Here is an 18968-nt window from a genome sequence, read left to right as displayed (position 1 = left end):
CACCAGACCAAATGAATGAAGAGTAAATAGGTAGTCTAAGTGAAAAAGAATTGAGAGTAATGATAGTAAACATGATCCAAAATTTAGGAAATAGAATGGAGAAAATAAAAGAAACGTTTAACAAGAACCTAGAAGAACTAAAGAGCAAACAATGATGAACAACACAATAAAATAAATCAAAAATACTCTAGAAGGAATCAATAGCAGAATAACTGACGCAGAAGAAGGGATAAGTGACCTGGAAGATAAAATAGTGGAAATAACTGTGGCAGAGCAGAATAAAGAAAAAAGAATGAAAAGAAATGAGGACAGTCTCAGAGACGGCTGGGACAATATTAAATGCACCAACATTTGAATTATAGGGATCCCAGAAGAAGAGGAGAAAAAGAAAGGGTCTGAGAAAATATTTGAAGAGATTATAGTTGAAAACTTCTCTAACATGGGAAAGGAAATAGATAATCAAGTCCAGGAAACACAGAGAGTCCCAAACAGGATGAATCCAAGAAGAAACCTGACAAGACACATATTAATCAAACTATCAAAAATTAAATTCAAAGAAAAAATATTAAAAGCAACAAGGGAAAAGCAACAAATAACATACAAGGGAAACCCCATAAGGTTAACAGATGATCTTTCAGCAGAAATTCTGCAAGCCAGAAGGGAGTGGCAGGACATATTTAAAGTGATGAAAGGGAAAAACCTACAAACAAGATTACTACATCCAGCAAGGATCTCATTCAGATTCGATGGAGAAATCAAAACATTTACAGACAAGCAAAAGCTAAGAGAATTCAGCACCACCAAACCAGCTTTACAACAAATGCTAAAGGAACTTCTCTAGGCAAGAAACACAAGAGAAGGAAAAGGCCTACAATAACAAATACAAACCAATTTAAAAAATTGTAATAGGAACATACATATCGATAACTATCTTAAAGGTAAATGGATGAAATGCTCCAACCAAAAGACACAGACTGGCTGAATGGATACAAAAACAAGACCTGTATGTATGCTGTCTACAAGAGACCCATTTCAGACCTAGGGACACATACAGACTGAAAATGAGGGGATCGAAAAAGATATTCCATGCAAATGGAAATCAAAAGAAAGCTAGAGTAGCAATTCTCATATCAGACAAAATACACTTTAAAATAAAGACTATTACAAGAGAGAAAGAAGAACACTACATAATGAGCAAGGGATCGATCCAAGAAGAAGATATAACAATTGTAAATATTTATGCACCCAGCATAGGAACACCTCAATACATAAGGTAAATGCTAACAGCCATAAAAGGGGAAATCAACAGTAACACAATCACAGTAGGGGACTTTAACACCCCACTTTCACCAATCACAGGTCATCCAAAATGAAAATAAATAAGGAAACACAAGGTTTAAATAACACATAAGACCAGATAGACTTGATGTTTATAGGACATTCCATCCAAAAACAACAGAATACATTTTCTTCTCAAGTGCTCATGGAACATTCTCCAGGACAGATCATATCTTGGGTCACAAATCAAGCCTTGGTAAATTTAAGAAAATTGAAATCATATCAAGTATCTCTTCTGACAAAAACGCTATGAGACTAGATATCAATTACAGGAAAAAAACTGTAAAAAATACAAACACGTGGAAGCTAAACAATATGCTACTAAATAACCAAGAAATCACTGAAGAAATCAAAGAGGAAATAAAAAAAATACCTAGAAACAAATGACAATGAAAACAAAATGACCCAAAACCTACAGGATGCAGCAAAAGCAGTTCTAAGAAGAAAGTTTATAGCAATACAATCCTACCTCAAGAAACAAGAAACAAATCAAATAAACAACCTAACCTTACACCTAAAGCAATTAGAGAAAGAAGAACAAAAAAACCCCAAAGTTAGTAGAAGGAAAGTAATCATAAAGATCAGATAAGAAATAAATGAAACAGAAATGAAGGAAACAATAGCAAAGATCAATAAAACTACAAGCTGGTTCTTTAAGAAGATAAACAAAATTGATAAACCATTAGCCAGACTCATCAAGAAAAAAAGGGACAAGACTCAAGTCAACAGAATTAGAAATGAAAAAGGAGAAGTAACATTTGACACTGCAGAAATACAAAGGATCATGAGAGACTACTACAAGCAACTATATGCCAAAAAAATGGACAACCTGGAAGAAATGGACAAATTCTTAGAAAAGTACAACCTTCCAAGACTGAACCAGCAAGAAATAGAAAATATGAACAGAACAATCACAAGCACTGAAATTGAGACTGTGATTAAAAATCTTCCAACAAACAAAAGACCAGATGGCTTCACAGGCGAATTCTATCAAACATTTAGAGAAGAGCTAACACCTATCCTTCTCTAACTCTTCCAAAATATAATAGAGGGAGGAACACTCCCAAACTCATTCTTTGAGGTCACCATCACCTTGATACCAAAATCAGACAAAGATGTCACAAGGAAAGAAAACTACAGGCCAATATCACTGATGAACATAGATGCAAAAATCCTCAACAAAATACTAGCAAACAGAATCCAACAGCACATTAAAAGGATCATACACCATGATCAAGTAGGGTTTATCCCAGGAATGCAAGTATTCTTCAACATATGCAAATCAATCAATGTGATAAACCACAATAACAAATTAAAGAATAAAAACCATATGATCATCTCAATAGATGCAGAAAAAGCTTTCAACAAAATTCAATACCCATTAATGATAAAAACCCTCCAGAAAGTAGGCATAGAGGGAACTTACTTCAACATAATAAAGGCCATATATGACAAACCCACAGCCAACATCACTCTCAATGGTGAAAAACTGAAATCATTTCCTCTAAGATCAGGAACAAGAGAAGGTTGTCCACTCTCACCACTATTACTCAACATAGTTTTGGAAGTTTTAGCCACAGCAATCAGAGAAGAAAAAGAAAAAAAAGTAATCCAAATCAGAAAAGAAGAATTAAAACTGTCACTGTTTGCAGATGACATGATATTATTCATAGAGAATCCTAAAGATGCTACGAGAAAACTACTAGACCTAATCAATGAATCTGGTAAAGTAGTGGGATACAAAATTAATGCACAGAAATCTGTTGCATACCTATACAGTAATGACAAAAAATCTGAAAGAGAAATTAAGGAAACACTCCATTTACCACTGCAACAAAAAGAATAAAATACCTAGGAATAAACATTCCTAAGGAGACAAAAGACTTGTATGAAGAAAACTCTAAGACACTGATTAAAGAAATTAAAGACAATACTGACAGATGGAGAGATATACCATGTTCTTGTATTGGAAGAATCAACATTATGAAAATAACTATACTACCCAAAGCAATCTACAGATTCAATGCAATCCCTATCAAACTACCAATGGCATTTTTCACAGAACTAGAACAAAAAATTTTACAATTTTTATGGAAACACAAAAGACCCTGAATAGCCAAAGCAAACTTGAGAAAGAAAAACGGAGCAGGAGGAATCAGTCTCCCTGACTTCAGACTATACTACGAAGCTACAGTCATCAAGACAGTATGGTACTGGCACAGAAACAGAAATATAGGTCAATGGAACAGGATAGAAAGCCCAGAGATAAACCCATGCATATATGGTCACCTTACCTTTGCTAAAGGAGGCAAGAATATACAATGGAGAAAAGACAGCCTCTTCCATAAGTGGTGCTGTGAAAACTGGACAGCTACAGGTAAAAGAATGAAATTAGAACACTTCCTAACACCATACACAAAAATAAACTCAAAATGGATTAAAGACCTAAATGTAAGGCCAGACACTATAAAACTAATAGAGGAAAACATAGGCAGAACAATCTGTGACATAAATCACAGCAAGATCTTTTTTGACCCACCTCCTAGAGAAATGGAAATAAAATCAAAAATAAACAAATGGGACCTAATGAGACTTAAAACTTTTGCACAGCAAAGGAAACCATAAATAAGATATAAAAACAACCCTCAGAATGGGAGAAAATATTTTCAAATGAAGAAACTGACAAGGGATTAATCTCCAAAATATACAAGCAGCTCATGCAGCTCAATATCAAAAAAACAAATAACCCAATCCAAAAATGGGCAGAAGATCTAAATAGACATTTCTCCAAAGAAGATATACAGATTGGCAACAAACACATGAAAGGATGCTCAATATCACTAATCATTAGAGAAATGCAAATCAAAACTACAATGAGGTATCACCTCACACCAGTCAGAATGGCCATCATCAAAAAATCTACAAACAATAAATGCTGGAGAGGATGTGGAGAAAGGGGAACCCTCCTGCACTGTTGGTGGGAATATAAATTGATACAGCCACTATGGAGAACAGTTTGGAGCTTCCATAAAAAACTAAAAATAGAACTACCATACGACGCAGCAATCCCACTGCTGGGCATATACCCTGAGAAAACCATAATTCAAAAATGGACATGTACCACAATGTTCATTGCAGCACTATTTACAATAGCCAGGACATGGAAGCAACCTAAATGTCCATCAACAGATGAATGGATAAAGAAGATGTGGCACATATATACAATGGAATATTACTCAGCCATACAAAGAAACGAAACTGAGTTATTTGTAGTGAGGTGGATGGACCTAGAGTTTGTCATACAGAGTGAAGTAAGTCAGAAAGAGAGAAACAAATACCATATGCTAACACATATACATGGAATCTAAAAAAAAAAAAATGGTTCTGAAGAACCTAGGGGCAGGACAGGAATAAAGATGCAGATGTAGAGAATGGACTTGAGGACACGGCGAGGGGGAAGGGTAAGCTGGGATGAAGTGAAAGAGTGGCATGGACATATATACACTACCAAATATAAAACAGATAGCTAGTGGGAAGCAGCCCCATAGCACAGGGAGATCAGCTTGGTGCTTTGTGACCACCTAGAGGGGTAGGATAGGGAGGGTGGGAGGGAGACACAAGAGGGAGGGGATATGGGGATAGATGTATACATATAGCTGATTCACTTTGTTATACAGCAGAAACTAACAGAACATTGTGAAGCAATTATAATCCAATAGAGATGTTTAAAAAAAAAGGAAAGGAAGGGAAAAAGAGAAAAGCATTAAAGGCTATTGTAGATTTAGTTTACACTGAAAGCTTTTTTTTTTTTTACTATCACCTTTAAAGACATGTTTAATGAAATATTATTGAAATTCCTGTTCTTTTGGTAAGGAGATAAAATGTTATAATTAAGGGTGGGATATCAAAATGATCCTTTTGGGAGACTTAATAAGAGATCCAAGTCTGAGTGCCCCTGGTGTCTAATTTAGCTCCTTTAGCATGGTCCTTGCCTAAAAAGTCACTGAGAGGCAGAGAGAGAGTCTAGGTGCCACTGGATTGAAATCTAGAGTGGGGAGTCCTCAACTGAGATGACAAGAGACACTGACACCATAAAATCAGGCAACAGGCACAGCCTCAGGGCCAGACAGACACTGTGTGTGTGTGTGTAAACATATATATATATGTGCTAATATGTATGCATATATATACTAATATGTAGGCATACGTGTAGTATATATATACATACATCATACAGTGTGTGTGAATATATATACATATATACATATATCTAACACTGAGACCCAGGGTAAATTGAAACAAGGCTTCCCTTCTCTGCCAAAGATAAATGGTTCCACTATTAGCTGAAACCCCAAACTCCTCCCCTCAGAAGAAGTGAATTATGAATGTGCCCAGGATTGCTGCCCTTCTAAATCACAGGCCCTCCCTTTCTCTATATCACGTGTTTATGAACAAAGACAAGATCAAATTTAAATGCTCAGAGAGCCATCGAGAGAGCGCCTGGATTTAAAACCCTGGAGAATCTCGGAACAAACCTGTCCAGTGATGTGTCACTGTCTTGTGGGCTGCAACCCTGATGGAGGCAAGCCTGTGAAATTGGTCAGTCAGAGAATCACAAATGCCTTTTGAAACGTGATGCCTTTCTTCCCATTCAGGGCACCCTTTATTCATAGGCACCTAATACGCTCTTATTCTATCCTCTGCTGCTTGGCCTTCATTTCCTCACTTGTAAAATATAATGGTTGGATCAGATTTTCATTAAGGTCCCTGAAGCTTGAAGTGATAAATTCATGCACTCTTCAGTGTTAGAACCAAATGATCACCCTGTAAGGACTGCACTCAACACCAATACTGAGCGGAGCTCCAAAGAGCTCCCTCTGGTCTATAAGCAAGACATTTTAAACAGCTTTCTACTTAATGTGGAAGTTTCGTATGTTTAGAAGAAACCAGTCCAGCCTCCTTTTTTAAAAGAAAATCTTCTAGTTAGAAGAAAGAGGAACCATTTTCAACAATATTGGGAAACTCTGCAGTAAGGTTAGAAATCCTGTGGCAAGTGATAAAGTACCACTCCCTTCGGTGACGCACATGTGGATAAAACACTAAGAAACCCAGAGGCAAGCTGAAAATAGCCCCAACCACAGAGGCTTGGGAAGTGATCGACTTCTGCTCGCCAAGACGCCACGGGCTGGGACTGGCCCGAGAGAGCATCCGAGAGAACATCCGGGAGCGGAGCCCTGAGGGCACCGCTATTCCACTTACTTCTACTTAATGTTTCCAAGTAGATGGTAGAGCCCAATTCTGCTCTTTTTTTAAAAAGTAAATAAATAACATTTTACATAAAAAGCACAGGGCGGCAGATGATAATCCTTGCCCTTCTCACATATTTCCATCTCCTATAAGCCTACCTGGCAGACATAAGTTACCCAATAGATGCACAAACTACCTGAGAGGGGATTAATCCTGGGAGGGAACTTCTTCACTCTCATAAGCTTAGTCTTACACCTCCAACCTGCATCAAAATTCCCCAGAGCGCGATGCTGAATGGAGATTCCCAAATCTGCACAGACCTCCTGACTCAGAAGTACGAAGGATAGGGCCCAGGACCCCACTGCAGTCACCATGCTAGGTCATCCTTCCACACATAGAACTGAGAAGGACAGCAGAATCATATCACAGGGAACATCCGAACAGAAGGCCAAGACACTGAGGTTCTAGCCCAGATGTCACTGTTAGCTGTGTGGCCTTAGGGATTACTTTTTCAAGGAGTCTCTCTCTAGTTCAGTTTCCTAAAGAATCGGTATGAACACCTTTATGGCCACTCATACTTTGGTTGTATTTGACATTTAAAGACGAAATCTTAATGGGGCAATGACTCTCCTGGGGAAATATTGCATTCACAGCACAGTTCCAGGCATTTGGAGCTAGCAGGAGGGAGAGGGACACTGCTTGTCCCTGAGTCATAACACGTGGTGGGCAGCCACTTGGCATAACCAGGCAGGAGCTGAACCAGCTGTCAGGCCCGCACTGCCACATCATCCTTGACTGTGAAAGTTCTAGAATCAGTCCAGCACCTGGGTGTGCAGCAGGGTTACCCCTGACATGGCACAATTAAAGTAACTTCTCCAGGATATCTCGGGGGTCATTTTTTTGCTCATTCTTACTCATTCTCATTCTTTAAGTGCCTATCATATAAAAGAACCTAGAGAGTTACTAGAGATGCCAAGTCAAATAAGACACAGTTCTTACCTTCAAGAATCTACAAGTTCAGGACTTCCCTGGTGGCGCAGTGGTTAAGAATCTGCCTGCCAATGCAGGGGACACGAGTTCGAGCCCCGGTCCGGGAAGATCCCACATGCCACAGAGCAACTAAGCTTGCGAGCCACAACTACTGAGCCTGAGCTCCAGAGCCCACGAGCCACAACTACTGAAGCCCGCGTGCTTAGAGCCCGTGCTCCACAAGAGAAGCAACCGTAATGTGAAGCCCGCGCACCACGACAAAGGATAGCCCCCACTCACCACAACTAGAGAAAGCCCGTGCACAGCAACGAAGGCCCAACAACAAAGAGCCAATGCAGCCAAAACTTAATTAATTAATTATATTTAAAAAAAAGAATCTACAGGTTCATGGGAAAGACAGACAAGTTCACAGGTGACTAGAGTCCCAGGCAACACGTGCTGTGGGACAAGTGAGGCTGGACGGCAGGTGGAAGTAGTGGCATCTAAGCTGGCTGGGGGAGAGACGAGGCAGGGGAAGCTAGCCAGAGAAAACCAGGCTTCTCTGGAGTTGCGAGGACGTGGGAAAGCCCACCAGGTGCATGAGGTGGACAAGGATGTAAGGGACATGGAACTGCATAGACATGAACGTCAAAGGCAGCAAATACCATGGCATCTTCAGGCAACTGCAAGTGATTTAGTTTGTCTGGACACAGGGTACCTGAGTGAGAAATGAAGCTCTAAAAGAAGTAAGAGCCAACATCCGGAAAGTCTTCTGTGCTAAACTCGTGAAAATTATAAGGAGACGATGGTGAAAGAGTCTAAATAGGGAATACCATGATAAGAACCTCATTTTATAACAATCCCTCTTGGAGAGCACAAGGAAGGGCAGGTGGCAGAGGAGCCAAAATGAAGGCAGAGAGACCCGCTAGAACGTTGATGGATTGATGTATTTGAGAACTGCACAAACCTGAACCAGGGCAATGGCAGTGGGCTCCAGAGACAGGAATGGAGGTACATGCTTGAAAAGATGGGCCATACAGGGCTTGTGACAGGTTGGATATGGTAGTTGAAAAAGAGAAGCACCCATTATTTAAAAAAAAAAAAGGTGGGGTCTTCCCTGGTGGCGCAGTGGTTGAGAGTCTGCCTGCCAATGCAGGGGACACGGGTTCGAGCCCTGGTCTGGGAGGATCCCACATGCCGCGGAGCGACTGGGCCCGTGAGCCACAACTACTGAGCCTGCGCGTCTGGAGCCTGTGCTCCACAGCAAGAGAGGCCATGATGGTGGGGGGCCCGCGCACAGTGATGAAGAGTGGCCCCCGCTCGCCGCAACTGGAGAAAGCCCTCGCACAGAAACGAAGACCCAACACAGCCATAAATAAATAAACAAATAAATAAAAAATTTTAAAAAATCAATTGACCATAATTTAAAGAAAAGAAAAAAAAATTCAATGAGAACTGGAAACATTTGGTTCAAATATGCCAAATCAATAGTCTGATGAGTGTCTGGGCGCTGTCTTCTGTTGCCACTCTGAATCCCTCTAATGGACAATTCCTAAATTAATGTTTCAGGAAGCTAATCTCCTCTTGGACATAGAACAGTAAGGCAAAACCTGAAAAGGGCTTAGAAAAGTCAATGACGGGAGCACTTAGATCTTCACACAAGAGAAGGAAAAGATGTCAAACCCTCACATCACTTGGCTAAAGTTTCTTCAGGAAATGCTATTTGTCACTTCACTGTGCTCCAGGATGTCAGCCACCTCCATCCACTGTCAACCAACAGCAGGATTAAAAAAAAAAAAAAAAAAAGACAAGAAACAGGAGGAATATTCCAGAGAACTTCATACCATTGAGAAGCAAGGAAACAAGATTAACTGGATTAATAACAGAAATAAACAAAAGATAAAAGAAAAACCTTCCAAAGCATCCCTCCCTCTCACTTTTCCAAACCCTCCACTCACTGCATTCACCAAATACTTTCCAGGAAAAGTTGTCGATGTGTTTGTTTTATTCCAAAATAATTAAGGCTCAAGGTATTGGTGAAGCACAGAGAGGTTATAACATGAGAATCCCCAGGAAATTCATAACATAAGAGTGTCAGGGAATCATGTCACAGACCACGTCAAGGTCATGTGGCCAAAATGCTCCCTTAGTTTTGTTTGGATTCTCCTCCTGCAGCAGCAAGAGTCCTGCCAAATCACTAGACTGGTGGAGGGACAGGACGCTCTGCTGAGAATCAGGATCTTTGGATTTCAGTCTCAGGTGTGTCATGGAATCTCTCTAAGCCTTGGTTTCCTTCTTTGTAAAAGGAGGAATTCATAAACCTTGCTTCTTCAACTTCAAGGGGCTCTTGGGAGGATCAGATTAAGAGAAGGTAAATAAAAACCTCTTTGCACGTTACAAAATGCTACAGTAACATAAGTCTGTTTAATTGTTACTCTTCTTACTATCATCATCAGAGGAAGTGTGGGCTAGTTCAACCAGCAGAGCCTGAGTGGTCTGGGCCAAATCTATCTTCATTCCTGAATATAATCCCCAAACCCTCACCTCCTTCTTAAGGTGAATTACTATGGTCTCTCATTTTCATATAAGAAGGATAATATTTGTGGAAACCAGTGAGCTTAGAACAATAACAAATTTGTTCTAGTGCTCATTGTGCTTTTTTTTTTCCTTTTTAAAATTTTATTTTAAATGTTTACCTTTTTTTAACATCTTTATTGGAGTATACCTGCTTTACAATGTTGTGTTAGTTTCTGCTATATAACAAACTGAATCAGCTATACGTACACATATATCCCCATATCCCCTCCCTCTTGCGGCTCCCTCCCTATCCCACCCCTCTAGGTGGTCACAAAGCACCAAGCTGATCTCCCTGTGCTATGTGGCTGCTTCCCACTAGCTATCTATTTTACATTTGGTAGTGTATGTATGTCCATGCCACTCTCTCACTTCGTCCCAGCTTACCCTTCCCCCTCCCCGTGACCTCAAGTCCATTCTCTATGTCTGTGTCTTTATTTCTGTCCTGCCCCTAGGTTCATCAGAACCTTTTTTTTTTTTTTAAGATTCCATGTATATGTGTTAGCATACAGTATTTGTTTTTCTCTTTCTGACTTACTTCACTCTGTATGATAGACTCTAGGTCCATCCACCTCACTACAGATACCTCCATTTCATTTCTTTTTATGGCTGAGTAATATTCCATTGTATATATGTGCCACATCTTCTTTATCCATTCATCTGTCGATGGACACTTAGGTTGCTTCCATGTCCTGGCTATTGTAAATAGTGCTGCAATGAACATTGTGGTGCATGACTCTTTTTGAATTATCGTTTTCTCAGGGTATATGCACAGTAGTGGGATTGCTGGGTCGTATGGTAGCTCTATTTTTAGTTTTTTAAGGAATCTCCAAACTGTTCTCCATAGTGGCTGTATCAATTTATATTCCCACCAACAGTGCAAAAGGGTTCCCTTTTCTCCACACCCTCTCCAGTATTTATTGTTTGTAGATTTTTTGATGATGGCCATTCTGACTGGTGTGAGGTGATACCTCGTTGTCGTTTTGATTTGCATTTCTCTAATGATTAGTGATGTTGAGCATCCTTTCATGTGTTTGTTGGCAATCTGTATATCTTCCTTGGAGAAATGTCTATTTAGGTCTTCTGCTCATTGTGCTTTGTTGACCTCAGATGGATGTTACTGAATATGTTTCCATTTTATTTATTTATTTACTTATATTTTATTTTTGGCTGTGTTGGGTCTTCGTTGCTGCATGCGGGCTTTCTCTAGTTGCGGCGAGCGGGGGCAACTCTTCATTGTGGTGCACGGGCTTCTCATTGTCATGGCTTCTCTTGCTGCGGAGCATGAGCTCTAGGCGTGTGGGCTTCAGTAGTAGTGGCTCAGGGGCTCTAGAGCGCAGGCTCAGTAGTTGTGGCGCACGGGCTTTGTTGCTCCGCAGCACGTGGGATCTTCCCAGACCAGGGCTCGAACCCGTGTTCCCTGCATTGGCAGGTGGATTCTTAACCACTGCGCCACCAGGGAAGTCCTCCATTTTATTTCAACGTGTAGAACAAGCAGAGCAATACACGTTATGGGCCTCGCTGCTGTGAACTGAGCACATCTCTCATTATTTAGAAACTATATGAACAAAATTCTAGGAAGAAGCTTGGTTGATCCATAAGAACTAATGGGTTTGCTTCTATTTTCTCCTAGTTTATGGTACTTCTCATTAAATCAGTAAGTCATTTGATTACTAGTATGAGATTCCTTGTGGATAAAATGGGATTAAAACATTATAACAGAAATCACCCAGTAAGTAAACTCCTTAACAATTCCAAATTATTCTTTGGATTCTGCATTTTTCTTAATGCTCCAAAATAGATAGACCAGTGTAAGTGGTGATGCTAATGTCCTCTGCTATGTAATCCCATCCTCAGGAGAATATGCCAAGAAAGGAATTGATTATAATCAGAATTTCATGCCACTGTAGCTTAGCCATACCCTTATACTAACATCTAGTTCTAAAATAATGCCTCCTATCTTGGTATATTTACACAAAAGAAAGAGCAGCAGTGAGATGACAAGATGAGCCAAAATCGACATGAATGAATTATTCATATTTATTGATATATCTAAAATGATAGCAGCAAATCAGGACGTGCAAACTAATGATGTATCTAAATAACACTGCACATTTTAGTGATGAAGAATCTAATCAATTACCTAAATGTTTGACCTGTGTAATATACTAAACATCCAGACTAATGGCTGGATCCCCCCTCCTTTTGGTCAAAATGTACTGGACTCCTATAGACCCCAGGCAAATGCAGATAGGGAAGGAGTGTCGTGTGACAAGCATAACCATAATGTAATAATCATTAACAAAGTCATTTTAGAATCACAAAGTACAGAATGACAAGGGGGGGAGACTTCTAATCAGTGGGCAGATTTTTATGGAAACCACTCCTGAAACAGCCCTAAAACTTAAAATTCTGGATGAAATCTTTTAAAACCTTTAAAAATTTATAGCTGAGCTTGTGGGGAAAGAAGAAATACGGGTCAAAAGTAAGCACCAATCTACCATTAATCCTGGGAGGTCTAGAGCTGGGGTTTAACAGGCATAAGGAGGCTGGAAACAAACCTATCAGAATAAGATAAGAGGTCAATCAGAGACTCTAATTAAACCTGGAACCGCTCCCCCCACCAAGGATTTTCACCCTTGAAGGAGAGGACAGGAACGCCTGACTCTCTTGGCCTTGGCCATAGAAAGAGCTGGGGAAAAGGCTCCTTAGAATTCCTAATCATAAGTTCATAACCAGGCAAATTTGGGGCTAAAACTCAAGTAGCCTGTGCAGCCCAGGAAAACCTAAACTAAAATTTTAGTTTAAAGTGGCTTAGGTTTGTTATGCCCCCAGGAACATGGCAGCAGCAAAAGAAAATCCTTTCTGTATTAACATATTTTAGGCACAGGACTCAAAGAATTTAAGATAAAGTTCCCAGGAAATTGAGCACACAATGAAAAAAATCCCTAATCTTATGAGGTAAGAAGACACTATAGTAAAAAATCAACAGCTGGGGGGAAAAAAACCCTATAGAATCAAATCCACAAAACTTCAGGTATTGGAATTATCAGATACAGAATACAAAATGTTTATGTTTAATATATTTAAAGAAATAAAAGAGGCTTCTTCTTAAGTATAAGACAAGAACAAGTTACTATCAGAATTGACCAGACATGAAATAGAACTAAATAAAATTTCCACTTTCAATAATTACAGACTAAGGAAAACAGACAAACCTTTCCACCGGGGACAATTAGAGAAGCAGGGTGGAATGTCAAACACATCCGCTTAGGGACACTGGAGAGCTCACAGGACATTGAGGAGTGTGATACAAAGATTCTGGGATAATTGGTGGTCCAAGAGTGTTGGAGGATGCTGTTCTGCTATGAGTGTTTGCCCATTCCAGGAGAAAACTGAGTGGTAGGAGCAAAATGGTCTAAAAGAGCTAAGTAGTAAATCCAGGGCATGCCAAAGGTGAAGACCGGTGAATGCCCCTAGCTTTGTTCTAGGGCCTGAGGAGCTACACTCAAGGAGTAGGAGATTCCTAGAAATCAATAGGCTTTCACAGAGCCTGCAGCTCAGCTTCGAATCATATCAACCTCTGAGGCTTATCCTGGATTCCTATGTCCCCAGATGCCTAGCAAAAGCAAACTTAGATCTTAACTGGAGGAAGATACTATCACCTAATATTATTTTTGCAAACAATTATTTCCACAAAGAAATCAATAACAGAAAGATAAGAGAGAATCCTCATTTGTTTGCAACTTCAGAAATACCACTTTTCAGTAACCTCTGAGTCAAAGAAAAAAAATTCAAATGGAAAATAGAAGGTATGTAAATTGTTTTTTAAATGACATATCCAAACTTATGAAAAACAACTAGAGGCAAATTTATAATTTTAAAGCATGTATTAGAAAAGAGGAAAGACTGAAAATCAATGGATAAACATCCTAACATCCATCTCAAGAAATTACAAAAACCTACCAAATGAAGATAAATAGAAGATGGAAGATAACAAAATTAATGAACTAGAAATAATACATACAACAGAAAATATCAACCAAGCCAAAATGTGTGTGCTTTAAAAAAACGAATAAACTTATCAACTCTTGGAGATATTAGTCAACTAAAAAAAAAAAAAAGAGATGGGGACTTCCCTGGTGGTGCAGTGGTTAGGAGTCTGCCTGCCAGTGCAGGGGACACGGGTTCGAGCCCTGGTCCGGGAAGATCCCACATGCCACGGAGCAGCTAAGCCCATGCGCCACAACTACTGAGCCTGAGCTCTAGAGCCCATGAGCCGCAACTACTGAAGCCCACGCGCCTAGAGCCCGTGCTCTGCAACAAGAGAAGCCACCGCAATGAGAAGCCCGTGCACTGCAGCGAAGAGTAGCCCCCACTCGCCACAACTAGAGCAAGCAACGAAAACCCAACAAAGTCAAAAAATAAAGAAATTTTTTAAAAAAAATATTAAAAAAGGAGATGAATTAAATAAATTCCTAAAAAATAAGACTTAGAAAAACTGATACAGAAGGTATAGTAAATTTGCAGTCTACTAACAATTTAAAAGTCTGACTCTGTAATTAAAAACCTTGTAACCCCACAAGGCTCACAGAAAGTTGGCTCACAGGAAAATATTACCAGAGAATATATACAAAGAATGAACACGACCCAATTCATTTTATGATTCTGAAACCGGGTAGGACCCTACGGGGCCCTCCCAAGTATATATAAAGGCCTTTCTGTGTTCCCCATTTCTTGTTTGTAGGAAGAAGGCTTCAGCCTCCTAGACCTTCTCTGAGTTACAAAGGGCAGGTTCAAACAGTTAGTAATTAGAGGAGTGAGGGAACACAGAAAAATGATAATGCAGCGATGGGGCAGGGTCCTAGTTCCTCCTTGGCAGATGTTCATAGCAATCTGATACATACCTCTGAGTTCTTTTACAGGAACTATGGCCCCCACCCAGGTGGAGGATGGTAACTACAGGCTAAACACAAGAACATGGACCCCAAACTGGTTGGAACTAGAAGGCTAATGATTGAGATTCCTGGAACACCACCCTGTTACCTCACCACCAACCAATCAGAGGAGGGTTACATTCCCTGCAACCCTCCTCCCAAATTTTGCCTATAAAACCTTCTTCCCTGAAACCCACTGGGGAGTTCAGATCTTTTGAGCATGAGCCACCCATTCTCCTTTCTTGGCCCTGCAATAAACTTTTCTCTGCTTGAAACTTCAATGTTTCAGTTTGTTTGGCCTCACTGTGCATCGGGCATGTGAACTTGCTTTTGGTAACAATTCCATAATAGCTTTATTATCAAAACTTGAGAGACACTGCAAGAAAGAAGGTTACAAGCAAAACCTCAGTCCTGAACACAGACACAAGAAATCCTAAACAATATATTAGCAAAACAAACCTAGTAACTTATTTTTAAAGGCTGGGTTTGGTGCAGGGGGTTTATACAAGAAACAAGGTAGGAGACTTTATTTATGAAGATAGAAAGCTACATTAAATTAGATTGTGCACAATAAGAAAATGAATGACCCAATTAAAAACTGGGCCAAAGACCTTAACAGACACCTTGTCAAAGAAGATACACAGTTGGCAAATTAGCAATATAAAAGATGCTTCGTATCATATGTCATCAGGGAAATGCAAATTGAAACAACAATGGAATACCACTACATACCTACTAGAATGGCCAAAATCCAGAAAACTGACAACACCAAGTACTAGCAAGGATGTAGAGCAACAGGGACTCTTATTTATTGCTGGTGGGAGTACAAAATGGCACAGCCACTTTGGAAGACAGTTTGGCAGTTTCTTACAAAACTAAACACACCCTAACCATAGGATTCAGCAATTGCACTTCTTGGTATTTGCCCAAAGGAGTTGCAAACTTATGTCCACACAAAAACCTACACATGGATGGTTATAACAGTTTCATTCATAATTGCCAAAACTTGGAAGCAACCAATACGTTCCTCAGTAGGCGAATGGATACATAAACTGTGGTCCATCCAGACAATGGAATATTATTCAGTGCTAAACAAGAATAAGCTATCACGCCATGAAAAGACACAGAGGAACCTTAAATACATGTTGCTAAGTGAAAGAAGCCAGTCTGAAAAGGCTACATACTGTGTGATTCCATACCATATGATATTCTGGAAAAGGTAAAACTATGGAGATTGGAAAAGGTAAAACTATGGAGATAGCAAAAGGCTCAGTGGTTTCCTGGGGCTTGGGGTGGGAAGGAAAAAAAGATGAATAGGTGGAGCACAGGGAATTTTTAGGGCAGTGAAACTATTCTGTATGATACTATAGGGTAGATACATAACTTTATGCATTTGTCAAAATCCATAGACCTATACAACACATAGAATGAACCTTAATGTAAACTATGGACTTTAGTTAATAATAATGTATCAGTGTAGGTTCATCAATTGTAACAAATGTACCACTCTAGTAGGAGATGTTGATAATAGGGGAGGCTATGCATGTGTGAGGGCCAAGGGGTATATGGGAAATCTCTGTTCTTTCCACTCAGTTGTGCTAAGAACCTAAAACTGCTCTAAAAAATAAAGCTTATTTTAAAAAATTAGACTGCAGTATTGATGAAAAGATAGAAATATCAGAAAATATAAGTATAGAGAGCCCAGAAACAGACCCATACACTTATGGAAATTTGATTTATGACAAAGATAACATGGCAGAGTAGTGGGGAAAGGATATTACTTACAATAAATGGTCCCAGCACGATTGTAAATCCATTTATAATAAAAGAAACATAACCCCCTAATTCACACCATACAGAAAAATTATTTCAAGGTAAATTATAGATCTAAATGCAAAGGCCAAAAATAAAGCTCCTAGAAGGTAATGAAGAGAATATTTTCATGGTTTAAGGAAAAGGAAAGACTTCTTAAACCTGACACACAAAATGGTAACTATCAAGGAAAACTCTGACAAATTTGAATAAATTAAAATCAAGACACCTTTAAGATAGTAAGAAGATAACCCATGGAGTGGGAGAAGTTATTAATATTATTTATAACTGACAAAGTGCTCATGTCTAATGCACATTTAGAAAGAAAATTATCCCTACAAATGAATGAGAAAACGTCAGACGACTCAACAGAAAAATGAACAAGAAATTTGAACAGGTACTATATGAAAAGTCTATCCAAAATGCTGATAACCATATACAGACACGTGAAACCTCGTCAATGATCAGAAAAATGCAAATTAAAGTCACATGAGGTACTACTATATACCTACTAGAAGGGCTAAAACTAAAAACAATTTTTTATTTATTTATTTATTTTTGGCTGTGTTGGGTCTTCGGTTCGTGCGAGGGCTTTCTCCAGTTGCGGCAAGCGGGGGCCACTCTTCATCGCGGTGCGGGGACCGCTCTTCATCGCGGTGCGCGGGCCTTTCTCTATCGCGGCCCCTCCCGTCGCGGGGCACAGGCTCCAGACGCGCAGGCTCAGCAACTGTGGCTCACGGGCCCAGCCGCTCCGCGGCATGTGGGATCCTCCCAGACCAGGGCTCGAACCCGTGTCCCCTGCATTAGCAGGCAGACTCTCAACCACTGCGCCACCAGGGAAGCCCAAAACAATTTTTTAAAAAACTTGACGATACATGCTATTGGTCAGGATGGGAAGCAAAAGGAATTCTCACCCACTACTGGTGGAGGGTGTAAATTGGAAGAACCACTCCGGAAAACAGTTCTGCATAACTACTAAAATTGAAAATATGCAGACCTTATGACCCAGGAATTCCACTTCTAGATATATATCCCACATAAATGAGTGTAAGCGTACACAGGGTGCAAGAATGTTCCTTGCACCATTATTTACAATCGCTTCAAACTGGAATAAGCCAATGTCCGTCAATAGTAAACTTGATAAAGTGTGATGTGTTCGTACAATGAACTATTATAACACAATAAAAACGAACAAGATAAAGCTACACACTGAACCTAGGTGAATCTCACAAACCTAATGTTGCGTTAAATAAAGCAAACCTGGAACACTTTACAAAAGGTGGTTCCCTTTAAAGTAGCTGATAGTGTGATCATCTCCAGGTCCATCCATATCGCTGCAAATGGCATTATTTCGTTCTTTTTTATGGCTGAGTAATATCATGCTAAGTGAAGTAAGTCAGAGGGAGAAAGATAAATATCATCTGATAACACTTCTTTGTGGAATCTTAAAAATGATACAAATGAACTTATTTACAAAACAGAAACAGACTCACAGACATAGAAAACAATCTTACAGTTACCAAAGGGGAAAACGAGGGAGGGCGTATATTAGGAGTTTGGGATTAGCAGATACACACTACTATATGTAAAATAGATAAACATCATCAAGAACCTACTGAATAGCACAGGAAACTATATACAATATCTTTTAATAACCCATAATGCAAAAGAATCTGGAAAAGAATATATATATATATATATACATACATACATATAACTGAATCACTTTGCTGTACACCTGAAACTAACACAACATTGTAAATCAACTATACTTCAATAAAGAAAAAAAAAAAAAGATTGAGTTCTGACCCTATAAAAAGTGTTCTAGGGCTTCCCTCGTGGCGCAGTGGTTGAGAGTCTGCCTGCTAATGCAGGGGACACGGGTTCGAGCCCTGGTCTGGGAAGATCCCACATGCCGCGGGGCAACTGGGCCCGTGAGCAACAACTGCTGAGCCTGCGCGTCTGGAGCCTGTGCTCCGCAACAGGAGAGGCCGCGATAGTGAGAGGCCCGCGCAACGCGATGAAGAGTGGCGCCCGCTTGCCACAACTAGAGAAAGCCCTCGCACAGAAACGAAGACCCAACACAGCCAG

The 18968-nt window shown here is 39.8% G+C and overlaps 1 protein-coding gene and 1 long non-coding RNA gene across 5 annotated transcripts in view; both read right to left on the bottom strand.

Annotated features, from left to right (window-relative positions):
* Nucleotides 1-18968, bottom strand: part of HTR7 (5-hydroxytryptamine receptor 7) — a 670153-nt gene that overhangs the window by 518627 nt on the left and 132558 nt on the right. The gene's annotated exons all lie outside the window — the stretch shown is intronic.
* LOC130705036 (uncharacterized) overlaps nucleotides 1-18968 on the bottom strand; it is a 75656-nt gene that overhangs the window by 53985 nt on the left and 2703 nt on the right. The window lies entirely within an intron of this gene.

The sequence above is a fragment of the Balaenoptera acutorostrata genome, chromosome 16, assembly GCF_949987535.1.
Source record: "Balaenoptera acutorostrata chromosome 16, mBalAcu1.1, whole genome shotgun sequence".
Classification (NCBI taxonomy): domain Eukaryota; kingdom Metazoa; phylum Chordata; class Mammalia; order Artiodactyla; family Balaenopteridae; genus Balaenoptera; species Balaenoptera acutorostrata.
This window is presented reverse-complemented; position numbering and strand designations above follow the sequence as displayed.